Source organism: Schistocerca piceifrons, chromosome 2 (assembly GCF_021461385.2).
Source record: "Schistocerca piceifrons isolate TAMUIC-IGC-003096 chromosome 2, iqSchPice1.1, whole genome shotgun sequence".
Classification (NCBI taxonomy): Eukaryota; Metazoa; Arthropoda; class Insecta; order Orthoptera; family Acrididae; genus Schistocerca; species Schistocerca piceifrons.
The window spans coordinates 1,064,860,860-1,064,876,736 of NC_060139.1; positions in this window are offsets into that span (position 1 = coordinate 1,064,860,860).

Sequence of the window (15,877 nt, forward strand, 5' to 3'; positions counted from 1 at the left end):
ACTGTGATGTCCAAATGGCTTATGTCGTAAATGTCGAAAATACTTCCCGGCATTTTATTATGCAGGACGACTCTACTGCTGCTACAATGAAGAGACTTCGAATGGCCCAGCTCATGTGTTTGCCCTAGTGATGGAAGGAGTTAGGGAGCTTGTTAGTTTTCGTCCACAGAGAAAGGAGGGAGGGGGAGGGTGGCATTCATGCTCCCACCAATTTTGTAACACTTTTGCCCAAAATCCATGGGCGGGGTACTGGATTACATGCTGACCTTGAAAGTAACACACAGGTACCCTGCAGCCGTTCGGACCATGTGGCTGGTATAGGATGACGTCCTGACCGTGAACGTACAACATAGTTTCCTCAGGTGGTTGGGCAAGCTGGGGCAGAGTGGAGGGACGGGGGTGACCCTCAATGTACCTCATAATACTGCCTCAAGCATAACAAGGCACCCTTATCGAATAACTGGAAGTCCTTATCCTATGAGCGGACTGTACTGTTTATAGCCGCTTTGTAGCTTGAAGTGGTACTAACTGCCGTACTCACGAGTACGCGTTTCTTGGGAAATTGCACCAAATGAATAATTTCCTTATCTAACTGACTGCTCTGACGGAAGATGAAGGGATTAACCTCAAGCCAGCGGGCGAAAAAACTCACATTTGCGAGTCATTTATTATTACTGAAGTATAATTCAGGTATCTTGTATAATCGTTGGGGAGGGGGAGAGGAATCTCACAATAATAAGCTAGCACCAATCTAGGATAATTGAGTTACGAGACATAGCCGACTCACTTCGCGTGTCATAAGGTCCTTCGAGCGAAGTTGTTCTTGATGGCTTAGCTCAGCTGGAAGGAAATGTGTTGAACACTAGAGTGAAATGGGTTTCAATCCACGTACATAATTGCGTCTCTGCCATTAAAGCAGACAGAAATTTTGATTATGAAGATGAATTTGAATTGTGAAACATGTACAGAAATTTGTAAAATTATTATTAGCGTACAAGGATGGTATTTGTGAGTAACAGGGATTATCAGACTTCATGCATCACTCTTACAGGCGTACGACCTACCATACCATTCCTGTAACTAGTATGGGAATAAAATGTGAAATTTGAAGTCGATTCCATCGCAATAAACTTAAGGATTGTAATTTTAGTAGCAGTGAAACTGAATCAGTTAACTAGCAGTTACATTACAGAGTCAGAGTACAAGTACGAGAATATCACTAGCTCTGCTTTGATGTGGCGAGACACACCTAGGGCCCTTAGTTCAAATAGAGGCTGTTACGTGCAGCTTGCACTAACACAGAGAAGTGTCCAGTGAGAGCTTCCGCTCTAATGACTGACTTACGTCATATTCAGTACCGACGACAGTGTATTTTAACGTACAAGCGTTTTAGAGGAAGATCCACATACCTGGAATCTATCGCAGCTACCAAATGTACAGCTTCACAATGATAAAATCCACAACCTGACTGTCTGGAATTTTTGTTCTACATTAAATGAGGATTAGGAATCTTTTATGGGCCTCTTGACACAGAATATGTTGCTCTGTCCCATTACGTCGCCTCAATATACCGTGCGCTTCTTATCATTAATGACACATTGATCACCTTCACATGTTTGTTTGCGTACCGAGAGCCTCAGGAGAAAGGACGGACACGACAGTGTTTATTTATTTCATGTTACACATCTTTTTCACGTCCCTATAATATTTCTCTGAGTTATGGAATGAATGAGTGTTTTGATTGTGGTTTAGTTAGTAGACCAGCTGTAGCACAAAAATGTAAGTTATTTACTCAACTTTGGTGGGAACGAAATAAATATCGTGAACAGTCAAAGATGCACCTATACTGGCAGAATCCTTGGGCTAGGTGGGAGCCTCCTCCTTCAACTCAGGGATGAGCACAGTGACCGTTATTCAGTAGTCTGTCACTTTTGGGCACTCGGTTTCCGGGTGGCCTAGACGATGGACGGACTCTGTGCAGATCTCAACCAGCTCGTTTGGTAACACACAGGATATGAGGTATATCGTAATTAAAACAACTAATTCTCTCCTTTTCAGCGCTACCGTAGTGAGAGTTTTAACGACCTTATGTAATTATCTTTCAAGCAGATTCAGTAGGTAAGACATAGATTTCTAATAGGTTTTCTGTAGAGTATTTAACGTTTCTTCTCTGTGCTAGTGGCATCACGCAATGCGTATCAGTCAGCAACGCGGTCGCAACCGTTAAAACAAAGAATAGGCGCTTTCATGTGTTAGTTTCAAGTTTGGATTATAACCGAGTAAACACTGTGAAATATTTAAGAATTCGTGTGTGTGGAACTATTTCACTTTATTTTTCTCCACGGGATATTGTCTCCACCATCACACATGAGCATAACTGCACACAGAAATGTTCACTGCTTTCTCAGTTATTTAAGGATAATATTAGAGTGTGAAGCTTTGCTATTAATCGTAGATCGATCCCACATGGTGAGCACTTATTTCTGGCATTGACTGCCAATAGTCCATGTGGCTACACAGTAACTGCAGATTGTAGAATTTCAAATAGGCTAAACGTGTGATGCTAAGAAGTATTTGCTAGGATGTGGTAACGATTCATATGTACTTTATCATGTGTGTTTTTGTCTGCTTGACGTCCATTTGCCCAATTTTGTGATACCTTGAAGTTGCGAATTAATTATTAATTATTCACGCCAAAGCTGTTACCCCCTCTCCCCTTGCACCGACGTTGTATAACAACCTTAATCCCGAAAGCAACACAATTTTCTTTCCAATCTACATCATAACGTATGATATCGCTTAGGTTTGGATGTACAACGCCCCTGAGCGCATGGATTATAAGTATCACAGACTGACGGAATAAACGCAACACCAATAAATAATTAATGTAGAGTAATTACATTTCTTGAGCACATTTGTGTAGCCAACCTATGTGATTAACACTGTAAGATCACAGATAATGTAAGCGCGAGATCAGACACGATAAATGTGAATGGTTGGTACATTAATAACTGCTGTAAGTGCAAGAATGTTCATTGCAAGTATGCAAACGCGCATGCGCAGTGTTGTAGGGCGCAGGGGGTCAGTTTGTAGGATGGAGTTCCAAGTTTGTTGGTCGCTCAGTACAGTGATGGTTAATGCTGGTTGTGGATGACGCTGGTGTTGTGGTCCGATGATGCCCATATGTGCTCGATACAACTGGTCGCCATCTTCAGGAAATGCTGCTTCTGCTGATGGGTCCTGCTGAGAACTGACGCCATGGTGCAAATCGACGTCCTATATAGCCCACCGTTCAGTACACGGCGCATGCGCCGCTCATCACGGTGATGATAACATGTCGACCCTTTGTTCTCGTAGAGCATGTTGGGTTGCAATCGCCGTATGTGGGCGATCGTTAAACCCCTAAAGAACACGACCTGTAATTCTGTTCATGGCAGCACAGCAGGTCGAATCACCAGATACGCACACAATTTTGAATTCAGTGTGCGTAGGATAGCCACGAGAGTGCTTCTGGCGTTATACGAAATTGCACACCAGTCCACAACTCCAGAAGTAAGTCAAGTGTGTCTAGCACGCAGACAACTTGGTTGCGCCGGCCGGTGTGGCCGTGCGGTTCTAGGCGCTTCAGTTTGGAACCGCGTGACCGCTACGGTCGCAGGTTCGAATCCTGCCTCTGGCATGGATGTGTGTGATGTCCTTAGGTTAGTCAGGTTTAAATAGTTCTAAGTTCTAGGGGACTGATGACCATAGATGTTAAGTCCCATGGTGCTCAGAGCCATTTGTACCATTTGAACAACTTGGTTGCAGCCCCCAACTGGCTTCCTTCAAACCATAGCCATCACTGGAACCGACGCAGATCCAGCTTTTATAAGAAAATGCCACAGACCTCCACCCTGCCCTCCAGTGAGCTCTCGCTTGACACAACTGAACTCGCAAATGGTGGTGGCTTTGGGTCATTGGAATGCATGGTACTGGTCATCGGCCTCGGAGCTCTCCTTGAAGTAACCGATTTGTAACAGTTCATCGTGTCACTGTGATGTCAGCTGCTGCTCATATTGCGCCTGCAGATGCCCCACGATGCGCCACAGCCACTCTCCGAAGACGATGCTCTGCCCTTTCAGTATTGCCAGGTGCCCGGTCGGACCCCGGTCTCCTTGGGACCGTATATTATTGTGACCACCGCTGCCAGCAATCGTTTACGGTGGCTACATTCCTGACAAGTCTTTCTGCAGTATCGCAGAAGGGACACCCAGCTTCTCGTAACTCTATTACACGATTTCGTCCAAATTTAAGGAGGTGTTGATAATGGCGTCTTTGTCGCATTAAAGGCATTCTTGGCTAACATCAAGTGACTACGTAGGCTTTCCCGGTGTAATAAGTCTTGAAAGTCTCTTCGGGTTTGCTGCCGGATCCTAAAATCAACTTGATATTTCGGCGATCCAACTGGTCGCCATCTTCAGTAAATGCTGCTTCTGCTGATGAGTACTGCTGAGAACTGACGCCATGGTGCAAATCGACGTCCTATATAGGCCACCGTTCAGTACACGGCACATGCGCCGCACATCTCGGTTTCTGCCTTCCACAACAGGGAGGTGGCGCCGCCCTTAGTGAAACACTGCTGGCAACGATATATCGCACTCAGGGCCGCGCCGAAGAACGTTCAATTTGAGGCGAGATAATATAGGATTACACGTCCTGCTATGAGGAAACCCATTGTATCTGTTGATTAAATTATCCGCCAACCTAATTTTAATCGCCTCTTTATAGACACTGTTCCAAATACCGGAAATGTTGGCAATGTTTCATCAAATTTCATACTGTGTCCCTCATTTAAGCAGTGTTCTGCTACTACGGATTTTTCCGGCTGCTGTAGCCTCGTATGGCGGCCATGTTCCACACACATGCCATGCATTGTACGAATCGAGCGGCCAGTGTAAGCTTTCCCGCATTGACATGGGATTTTGTACACACCGGGTTTCTTAAGCCCCAAATCATCTTCCACAGAGCCGAGCAGTGCCCTGCCAGTAGTGTTCCACTAAGGGCGGCGCCACCTCCCTGTCTTGGAGGGCAGCAACCGTGATGGGTGGCCTATATAGGACGTCGATTTGCAGCATGACTTCAGTTCTCAGCGGGACTCATCAGCAGAAGCAGCATTTTCCTGAAGATGGCGACCAGTTGGACAGCCGAAATGTCAAGTTGATTTTAGGATCCGGCAGCAAACCCGAAGAGACTTTCAAAAAGCAAGTGACTACGTCCAATATCAAAGGTAACTAACGCTCGTGACCGTTACGGTTTGTATTTGAAACAAAACTGATTTGCGGCCGGCCGCGATGGCCGAGCGCTTCCAGGCGCTTCAGTCCGGAACCGCGCGACTGCTACGGTCACAGGTTCGAATCCTGCCTCTGGCTTGGATGTGTGTGATGTCTTTAGGTTAGTTAGGTTTAAGTAGTTCTAAGTTCTAGGGCGCTGATGACCTCAGAAGTTAAGTCCCATAGTGCTCAGACCCATTTGAACCATTTAAAAACTGACTTGCTTCCTCATAGTGGCGCTACTAGCTCGACTCTCATGTGATGGGGCCAAATTTGAATACACACCATGTTTCAGATATGGAAACGCGCGTACTTACTTCGACTATGTCACAGAACTGCTTGCTGGTGCTGCGACTTTTTTCCGTCGCTGTATTTAAGAATTCGTGTTTGTGGAGTTATTTGATTTTATTTATTTTTCTCTACTGGTCAGTGTCTCCACGATTGCGCGTGAGCATAACTGTCACGGAGAAAGCGCCAAAGTTATCTAACCATACGATTTGCGTGTATTGGGTGTGAAATTTTGCTGTTAATCCGAGATCGATACCAAATGGTGAATACGTGTTTCTAAAACTGAGTTCCAATCACTCAAGTGAAACTGATCTGTCTTGTATTATTTCAAGTTGGTAAATGTGTGATCGTGTGTTGGGATCTATAATATGTATTTTATCAGGTGTGTTTTTGGCTGCTTGATCTCTAGTTGTCCAGCTTTAGAATGTCTTGAAGTTATGCATTTATTATTCCCCTGCAAAGTTGTTGACCGCCTTCCCGCTCTCTCCCCAGCAGCCACGTTGTGCGGATCACTATTAGAAACAGCAACCATTAGCCGGTGTGCAGGTGGCATGAGACTGGAAGTTACGCGTGAGAACCATCTTAATACCGGAAGTAACGTAATTTTCCTTCCAACGCCGTACATAAAAACGTACGAGACTTCTGCAAATACTCAGCACCCCTCAGAGCATCATATACTTTGTATATTATAAATACTTTCCTCTCAACGCAGATATCGGAAAATGTCGAACAATAAAGTGTGTCTTTAAGTGAATCTACGTCGTTGATCACCAGTGATTTTTGTCATGACCCAACCTGAACAGCTTTACCACCAAAATAATATTGAATCAGTCATTAACCAAATAATAAACCCATGTGGTTACCGATAGTGTCAGAATAATTTCCTCCACCTCCCTCCTTTGGTTGCTTGCTCCCTCCCATTGTGTTGTCCGTTGTGCTTAGATGTTCACTGAACCGTTAATTTACATTCAAAATCTTTTCTTAAGGAATTTACTTTATTCACTAGCGATTCATCAAGAACATTAACACATTTAATCATACTAGGTGAGCATGGAAGTATTTGCCAGGGAGTAACTGATGAAAATGGAATTACCTTTAACAAATGGGAATTTTATTCATAATAGCCTTTTCAAAAACAGATTTAAAATTCATAAACAGAAAAGCACCCTCGAAATATCAAGTTACTGTTTTATTTAGAGGCAGAAAGAACAATATTGACAGTGTGAGCCTACCGACTGAGAAGCTAGCCGCTCCCTTTCAACACGGCCGTAGTCACGACCGCTCACAACAACCTCTGAAAGACTACACTGGTGCAAATATGCAACACACCAGATTACTTTAAAAAGTTTAACAACTCACACAAGCAAATTAACTATGCACCCATTAAGAGGGATGGAAATGGTAAAAACACTCACACTAAGAAATTATTTGCCACCGAAAGTGCAATTCGTATTTAAAAGGACTCTTACGGTGGACGGGTGGCAACTTTATAAAAATGACTATTTAAATAAAACCCATGAAATTCAGACTTACATAAAATGTACAACATTCTCTACATTACACATATACCGCCTCGCAAGATGATAGGCAAAATAAAAACATATTTCAGGAGTTCGGCCTTTACGCCTTAATCCTATAAATTCGTTAACACCGAATCCGACAAACATGACAGAGGCAGCTATTAACGTACGGCAGACCGACAGACAGTCGGACAGACCCTAACTGCCCAACAAATGCGGACGAAAGACAGGCGAGCAAGCTGGGGACGAGAGACTGACCAAGAAAACAAGTAGAATTTAAGTAGTAAATGAAACAACATATGACCAATCACTTAACTTCTAATAAACGAGATGTCTGGCGAAGACCTGGCGCAGCACCCCCAAAACGGTCTCCAGAACCGTCCGCTGCCAGCCGCTTCAACGGACGCAGGAAGGCGCGCCGATCTCCCGTCTCACGGCGTCGCAGCTTGCCCCGGCCAAAACGATGTCGTGGGTTGACTCCTGTTGATCTCGTGTCGACTGCGAAGCCACTACCCCCGCTATACGGCGCGGCCTCTGGACTCACGTAACGACCTCACATGCGCCGACGCTCCAGGCGGACAAGTTAACGCCGGCCGGTGTGGCACTGAGGTTCTAGGCGCTTCAGTCTGGAACTGCGTGACCGCCACGGTCGCAGGTTCGAATCCTGCCTCGGGCACGGATGCGTGTGATGTCCTTAGGTTAGTTATGTTTAAGTAGTTCTAAGTTCTAGGGGACTGATGACCACAGCTGTTAAGTCACATGGTGCTCAGAGCCATTTGAATCATTTGGAGAAGTCATCTTGTGTCCAAGTGCGCGACTGGCCAACTGTTGGATCCAACCGCCAATGCCCATCGCCTGAGCAAACTCAAGCAGGCTGGTGGCCTAACACATACTAGCACTCCGGACGACAGACAGACACTAACCGCCTCACCAATTCGGACGAGAGAGAGACCCAGACTAACTTGGCTGACCAACTGACCAGACTCGCCCAGACAGACTGAGACACTGCCGAGCTCATAGCGCCCCTTAAATGCACGGGCAACTTTTCCACTTTCCCATGAGAGGGAGACACCAAAGCTGCGGTTGCCACAGCGGCGCCACCGTAAGAAACGGAGGGCGACTGCTTCACACTTCACGCTGCGGCGCGCTCTTCAAAACAGCAATTTTTTACCACGGCTGATTCACTTTAAGATTTAACTAATTAACTGCAAAAGTAAACTTTCGAGCAGCTCTATGCCCCCCCCCCCCCAATTATAATCGACGTCAACCACTGAATCGGGGAGAGTAGTATGAATGTTCACCGCCACGCAACGAATGCATATACTGTTCGATGAACAATATAGTCATATCAGTCTAACTCTATCCATGTAGAAGTAAACGCAGCATACAACGGTAGGCTTTCACGCTAGCATAGGTAACAGCTCAATCAGTAAACATACGTTGGAGCAGGTGGCCCTTCTAGTAACAGAGACGTCTGAATACCTCTGGACGGCGGTAATATTGGGAGCACGAGAGCAGCATCCGCAGGTAGCAGACAACAGCGATAATGGCCTCAGGAAGCACACTCAGAAGACACAGGATTCCAGCTTAAGGACAGCAAGTGGCCTAAGCTCCAGACGAGCGCTATGAGAGGGACTTTGCTTTGTTAAAGCGCAGGACAAAGGAGGCCAGGACAGAATACAGTAGGAGGTGAGATGAGGTGAGGCGATGCGACGCCGGCCGGTGCGTGCTGTGCGTGCTGTGTCCCTCACGCTTCACGCCTCGCACGCGCCGGTGCCGCCGTGTGCGACGCAGCTCCCAGTGCTCGGTCTGTCACTCACAAAAGCCGGCGGAGGTCGCGCGCAGCCTAGCGATATCGCGCAAGTAGCTGTCCCCCGACGACGCGCGCTGCCCAGCGTCCTGGCCACACAGTACTGCCGATTCTGGGCGTAGAGGGAGCACGTGTTAACCCTTTCAGACGATGTGGTTCCGTTTGAAGCCATCTAGGATTTTATCATTTCGTGGCGTACGCTCAGTAGCCACATCCATAGCCACCCTTTACGTCTCCAGTACCTGGTGTCCTTCAATGGTGGCAGCTCGAACAACTTCATGTGGTTCAAATTTTAGCACTTAGACTAGCAATCGTAGAAGCATTTTTGTATGCAGTGCACGATTGTCTTTGTTTTCAAATTGTGATTGAATTTTTCTCAATAAGGCACGTTTTGTATACGGATTAAGTTTAGAATTCTATCCCGTTCAAATTTGTGCTCGGTTTCTTGCCATTACGATTAAATTTTTGTATGTATTATTGTGGTGGTTCCTTTTGAAACCACTGCGGCTCTAAGGGCAACATGCGTAGCTGCGACAAGCTGTTGTACTTCCAGTTTCTCACGATGCGCTCTCGCAGGAAAAAAAAGTGAGAGGATATTCTGACGTCCCTTTGGAAAGCATTCCTCCTGATACCGACTCTTATCGACTCTAGCAGTGAAAGAGGGTATGATCTGTTAGATAAAGACAGTGGTCTCGATTTCCGTTCGAAAAGAATAATTCTGTCTTGCATTATTTCAGAGAGTGAGAGCAAAGAACGAGTAACAAAAAAATGTAAAACAGTTGTTCCAGTTGAGAACCATACAACAGAAGATAAGCATCTGTCAATACGTGGCACCTCGACGTACGCTGTACACTGCAGCACAAGAAGAAACTTGAGACAAGCAGGTGGATTCGCGCTCTCTCTCTAGTAGCCCTATGTCTAACTGCATGTTGCCTTACCGCAATAGCTAAGCACATTTCATACTCAGTCGTTCCACTTGAAACCATCCAGTATGTGTTCGATTAATGTCTGTAACACTTGCACTTCACACTGTTCGGTATCAGTGTGTGTCTAATCCAATAAAAACAAGAAAATTAAAAAATAATAATTTTAATGTTAATATCAAGCCTTTAAGGGTTAAACGTGAACGAGTGGCACAAGCGAAGACCGCATTTCCTTTTTACGTATGTGTCAAATTTTTACAAACTACCTAGATACATGTTTTAGCAGTTACGTGTTTAATAAAATATCATCCACAGACTTCCAAAGGCAGCAAAGGCGAATACGCAACGAACCCGTCGTAAAAACAGCTTAAAAGCTAATGAATAGAATGTGGTTCGTGTTTCCGGATTCCGGGTGATGCTTGGGCCTTCTAAGTAGTTACTTAGATAGCAAATTTTGATGTTTTCGTAGATAATCGCTTTATTTTTTTTTTATTTATTTCTACGCTGATTAAGGAGGAACGGTTCCCTGTAACATTATATTTGTTGTTACGTAGTTATGGTCGGTGTATTTTCACCTTCAAATGATTTGAGGTGTATGTCTTTTGGTCTTCTTAGTGGAATTTTGTGGGAATACAAAGGGAGTGTAGCAGTATGGCTGAGTATTTTATAGTTAACCTTTTCATTCACCATTTTCAAAAATTAACCATATTCGTAACCAATTAGTTTAGTAAGGACGCTGATAATCTCGCTACTGTCCGTCTTATACATACTACCACCACCACATTAACAGCTAATGCCTCCAAGTCGCTGCAAAAGGAAAATATACAGAAAAATGAGAAAGAAAATTGAACCTCGTTACGTAAGGATCAGTTTAGGATTAGGAAACTTAAAGGCACGAGAAGGGCAGTCCTGTTGTTGCGCTAGATGACGAAAGCAAGATTTAGAAAAATAAAGATACATTAATAGTACTAATCGAAATGGAAAAAGCTTTCTACAGTGTACAATGTGTTCGAAATTCTATGAAAATCAGAAATAAGCTATAGGGAAAGGCGGATGTGTGTAGGTTAGAGTCATAACTCACATGCTCCAAAATAATGAAAATTGAGATGCCGACGTATTCTCATATAGCTTTATACATAGAACATAATTCACGCAACAGTTATTCACATTTGGCACAAGATCCTTGAGAAAACCGGTGTTAAACTTCATGGTTGGTTTCAAAAGTCTCATGAACCGCAGGATCTTTTGAGTTTTGTCCCAAACCTCATCTTGACCAATCAGCGATTGCCATTTTCTTGTGTAGTAGTCAATACTGATGCCAGTGGAGTGTGTTTTCTGTTCTGTTCAGTTATTTTGGGGAATATAATTCAATATAGTGGTTGGAATAAAACTGATTTGAGACACAAGTCATAGAAGAAAGCGTTTCACTCGTTGGAGAAAGAAGAAGGCCAAGGAAACGTTCACAGCATCCAGAAATGTGGAAAAGTCAGGAATCCAAACGAATGAGGTTGTTTTCAAATTAAACTGATTCTTGTAATTGGCTTGATTTGTCCCTCCACGTAAGAATGCATAGGACTCTTTCCAAGAAACAATTATGAAAATCAAAGAAAGGTTCACGATTGGGCGAGCGCTATGGTCGCGGGTTCGAATCCTGCCTCCGGCATGGATGTGTGTGATGTCCTTAGGTTAGTTAGGTTTAAGTAGTTCTAAGTTCTAGGGGACTGATGACGGCAGAAGTTAAGTCCAATAGTTCTCAGAGTCATCTGAACCATTTCACGAGTGGAAGTGAAATTCAAGGGGAAAGGATACCAATGATAAGATCCGCCGATGAGGTTACTATCCTCGATGAAAGTGAAGAATTTCAAGAATTGCAGAACCTACTGTATGGAATGAACACTCTAAAGAGCATGCCCTGTGGATTGATGATAAACCAAAGAAAAACGAAGTAGCAGATATGAGATTAGCGATAAACCTTACATCAAAACATCGAACTAGAACGTACACGAAGTGACGGAATTCTTTTACCTTGGAAGGAAAATACCTCATCAAAGACAAGAAAAGGAGGTTAGCACAGGGAAAGAGGACATTACCGGCAAACAAAAGTTTGCTAGTACACAAAAATCTGTATGTTGATGTGGCCTTAAACGAACTGTAAGAATGCTCTAGAATGGTTGCCTGACTATACGAAGACAATCTGTTACCAAAAACGTGGCAAATCTGCTGCCAATACGCCGAAAATAGCAAAAAAAAAAACATGTTGTGCGAAATGTCATGGCCAGATGGTGACCGTAGGAAAGACTTTCTATCAGTTCCTTGACGAAACTATCGCGGTTTGGACTCAGCAAAAACTAGCTATGCTTTATCGTTACAAGAAGTGAAATGAGAACGATAGTAACAACGGAATATTTTTCTCTTCATCGTTTCTAAGGTGAAGCTGAAGATTTGGACTTGCAAACAGAGATTCGAACAAATTGCTCATAGCGTGAACACCTGCAAGTGCTTCCCCGTCCCTTCCTACAGAACTGAAAATGTAGACCTCAGCAACAGTAGTTTCACGTTCGATATGAAGATTTGTCAAAACTTCCCGTTGGCTGTACACTCTTTGATGAAAATTATGTGAACGGTCATTAGCGGACACTTTACTTGGAGTGACGAATCACGCTTCACCCTGTGCAATCCTGCACTGTGTACTGTGCAACCGGCCGTCTTTCACGGGTTGAACTCTGCTGCGGACACTTTGAAAGAGGTGTCTGAATGTCTGTGGACGAATGGCATCCCATTCTTCCTCGAAAGCGGAAACCTGTTACGATAGTGATGCAGGACGCCAGGCTATGGAGCGAAGTCGACGCTCTGACACGTCCCAAAGGTTTTTCATTGTTTCATGTCAGGACTCTGGGCAGGCCAGTCCATTTCAGAGATGTCATTGTCCACAAACCATTGCCTAACAAGACAACAGCTCATGGTCTAGTGGCTAGTGTTGCTGCCTCTATATCACGGGGTCCCGGGTTCGATTGCCGACCGGGATGCGGATTTTCTCTGCCTGGGAACTGGGTGTTTATGTTATCCTCATCATTTCATCATCATCATTCGTGACAGTGGCTAGATTGGATTGTGTAAAAGTTTGACTGTGTAAAAATTGGGACTTTGTGTGGGCTCTGACGACCACGCAGTTGAGTGCCACACAAACCAGTCGTCATCACTGCCTCACAGCGACGGCTTCACGGTGGGGAGAGTTGTCATCTGACACTGCCGCTCATCGTCTCCGATGTGACCCTCCGCTCTGCACAGTACACACTGCTGAAAAATGTGTTCACATCGTGCTACACTGAGTGTCGCAGGACTGCACAGGGTGAAGCCTGATTCATCACTCCAAATCATCCACCGCACAGTGGCGCCGCCCTTTACGCTGCCTCACGCGCCGCTTAGCGATGACTGCAGAAGTTTGTAGCTGTCGAGTAGCTTCTAGACTGTTGCACCACATTCTTCTCAACTACATGCACCGTCACGGTGGTTGTTGGACTGCTGGTAGCCCGAGCGACGTTGCGCAATGGTTAGCACACTGGACTCGCATTCGGGACGGGGACGATTCAATCCCGCGTCCGGCCACTCTGATTTAGGTTTTCCGTGATTTCCCTAAATCGCTCCAGGAAAATGCCGGGATGGTTCCTTTGACAGGCCACGGCCGACTTCCTTCCCCGTCCGTCCCTAATCCAACGAGACTGATGACCTCGCTGTCTGGTCTCCTCCCCCAAACAACCCAACCCCAACCCAACTGCTGGCAGCACTTCCAAACTCACGAGTGTTTCCTTCCGCTAACTTGATGCGATTTCTTACAACCGTCCTCCAAAGTGCTCGACAGCTACTGTGCATCAGTACACGAAGTCGCCCTGGTCTCGATTTAGCTGTGCCTTTTCATTCACATTCCTATTTCACCATCACACCACCAACAGTCTTCCTGGGAAGCTTTTAGAAAGGGTGAAACGCTCCTGACGGATTTGTTAATCAGATGACAACCAGTGACCAGTCCAGGTTCGAATCACTGAGCTCTCATGACCGACCCATTCTTCTCTCGTGTTTCTCTGCTGATAACTCAGAACCCTCTGCCGCATTTTATACTGGCGGGTCCGCCTGTAGTGACGTCTCATCGTGAGTTCCGCTTTACGAAGCGCTGTCAGGATACTTCTGATCAGATAGCGTACTAGCTACAGAAATGAGAACACACGTTTTGGCAAACTTAATAGAAACATTTTAAACGAAGCCATATACAGTGTCTATTTTTGGTTAAGTAAGGGTACGACTGAACAACAGCAATGAGTGGATATTTTGCGCAATGTATTAGAGAAGACTACTTCATTGGTTTCAGTGCCTAGTGTTTATTGCAGTGATTGCATGTGGACAATACAAACCATCAGAAACATCTTCAGAATTTAAATTTCAATGAATTACCAACATCAGCTGTGTACCGGACGTTGACAGAAGTTAACGGAAGAATTGTCTGCTTATTAAGCACGAGACCCCGTTTTCGATTCCCTGTCGAGCACACATTTACAACTCTCCCCGTAGATATCAACGTCCCTGAACCGTGGTACTACTCAATTCTTTAGAAAATCAAAATTACAATCTCACCACAGTTATTTAAACAAAATAGGGAGCCCGGGATCACTGGTGATGGACAAGCTTGTGATTGTTTTACAGTTTTAATTTGACTCAATCAGACTTTATTATAAACTTCAATTCGGACGTTTGCCCTCCTACTGATGCAATATACAAATTTCCACTTTAATTCAATTACATAAACACGAAAAAAATCATATTTTGCATCCGCAACCAAAAACATAGATAGCAGACACGGTGAATAATCAATCATAAACGATCGTTCTTGTTTAACCATATCTCAAAAGGGTAGTAACACTATACACTTGAAACCCAAAGTTACACAGCCACATAGTACCACAACGTCACTTAAAAAAAAAGAGAGAGAGAGAGATCTTAAAGCTCAATAAAACTGAACTGCCCACATAAAGGTCCTCAGTGAAAATTCAAAGTTGGCCAACCAAGGTCGCAAAACTGGCGCACAGGAAAAACAAGTTGCACATTCATTAAAGATACACAAATGATCAATATAAATGTTGAATAAGAATGGCTAGTAATAACCAGTAAAATAACTTTCAGAAACGATACTATTAAAAAAGTGGCCTCACTTAACTTTAGAGAACAGCGTTAAGGCCCACAATAGTATTTGGAAGCAATAACGCTACGGCCGGCAGGCAATATGACCTTGTGCACAGGCTCACAAGCAGGCGGTATATATTTATATATAGTCCGACAGGCCTCACAATGCGCTGTCCTGACAAGAATCCATCACCGCACCGACGCCAGGAAACGAGCAGACTTAAATGGTTCAAATGGCTCTGAGCATTATGCGACTTAACTTCTGAGCTCATCAGTCGCCTAGAACTAATTAAACCTAACCAACTTAAGGACATCACACACATCCATGCCCGAGGCAGGATTCGAACCTGCGACCGTAGCGGTCGCCCGGCTCCAGACTGTAGCGCCTAGAACCTCACGGCCACTCCGGCCGGCGAGCAGACTTAAGAAATGGCCTGCAGCACGAATAGATTGCAATGAAAACAAGGTCAAATCACAGCCACGCTGAAATATATATCATAGCGTGCCCCCAAATTCGTATGGAGCCATACTCTACCATTACCCGTCTCCCAGTAAATTAGCAAGAAACTTAGAGATCACTTGTAGTTGCCTTAAGGCACTTTCAACATTAAATAAATATACCAAATCCTGCCGTGACAAATGATTAAACCATTAAATCTACGGCTGCCGGGCTCGTACACAACGGCAGACCGTCACCAAACGGTCAGTATGTCCTAAAACAAGTTAAAACTCGCATGAAAGCCACTTAAAACACACGCTCCACAAATGATGAGAAACGAAATGAGGGACATCAGCCTCCTTACAATAGCCACTGTGGAACCAACTTCAGAACCATCTTCGGGAGCTACCCATGCC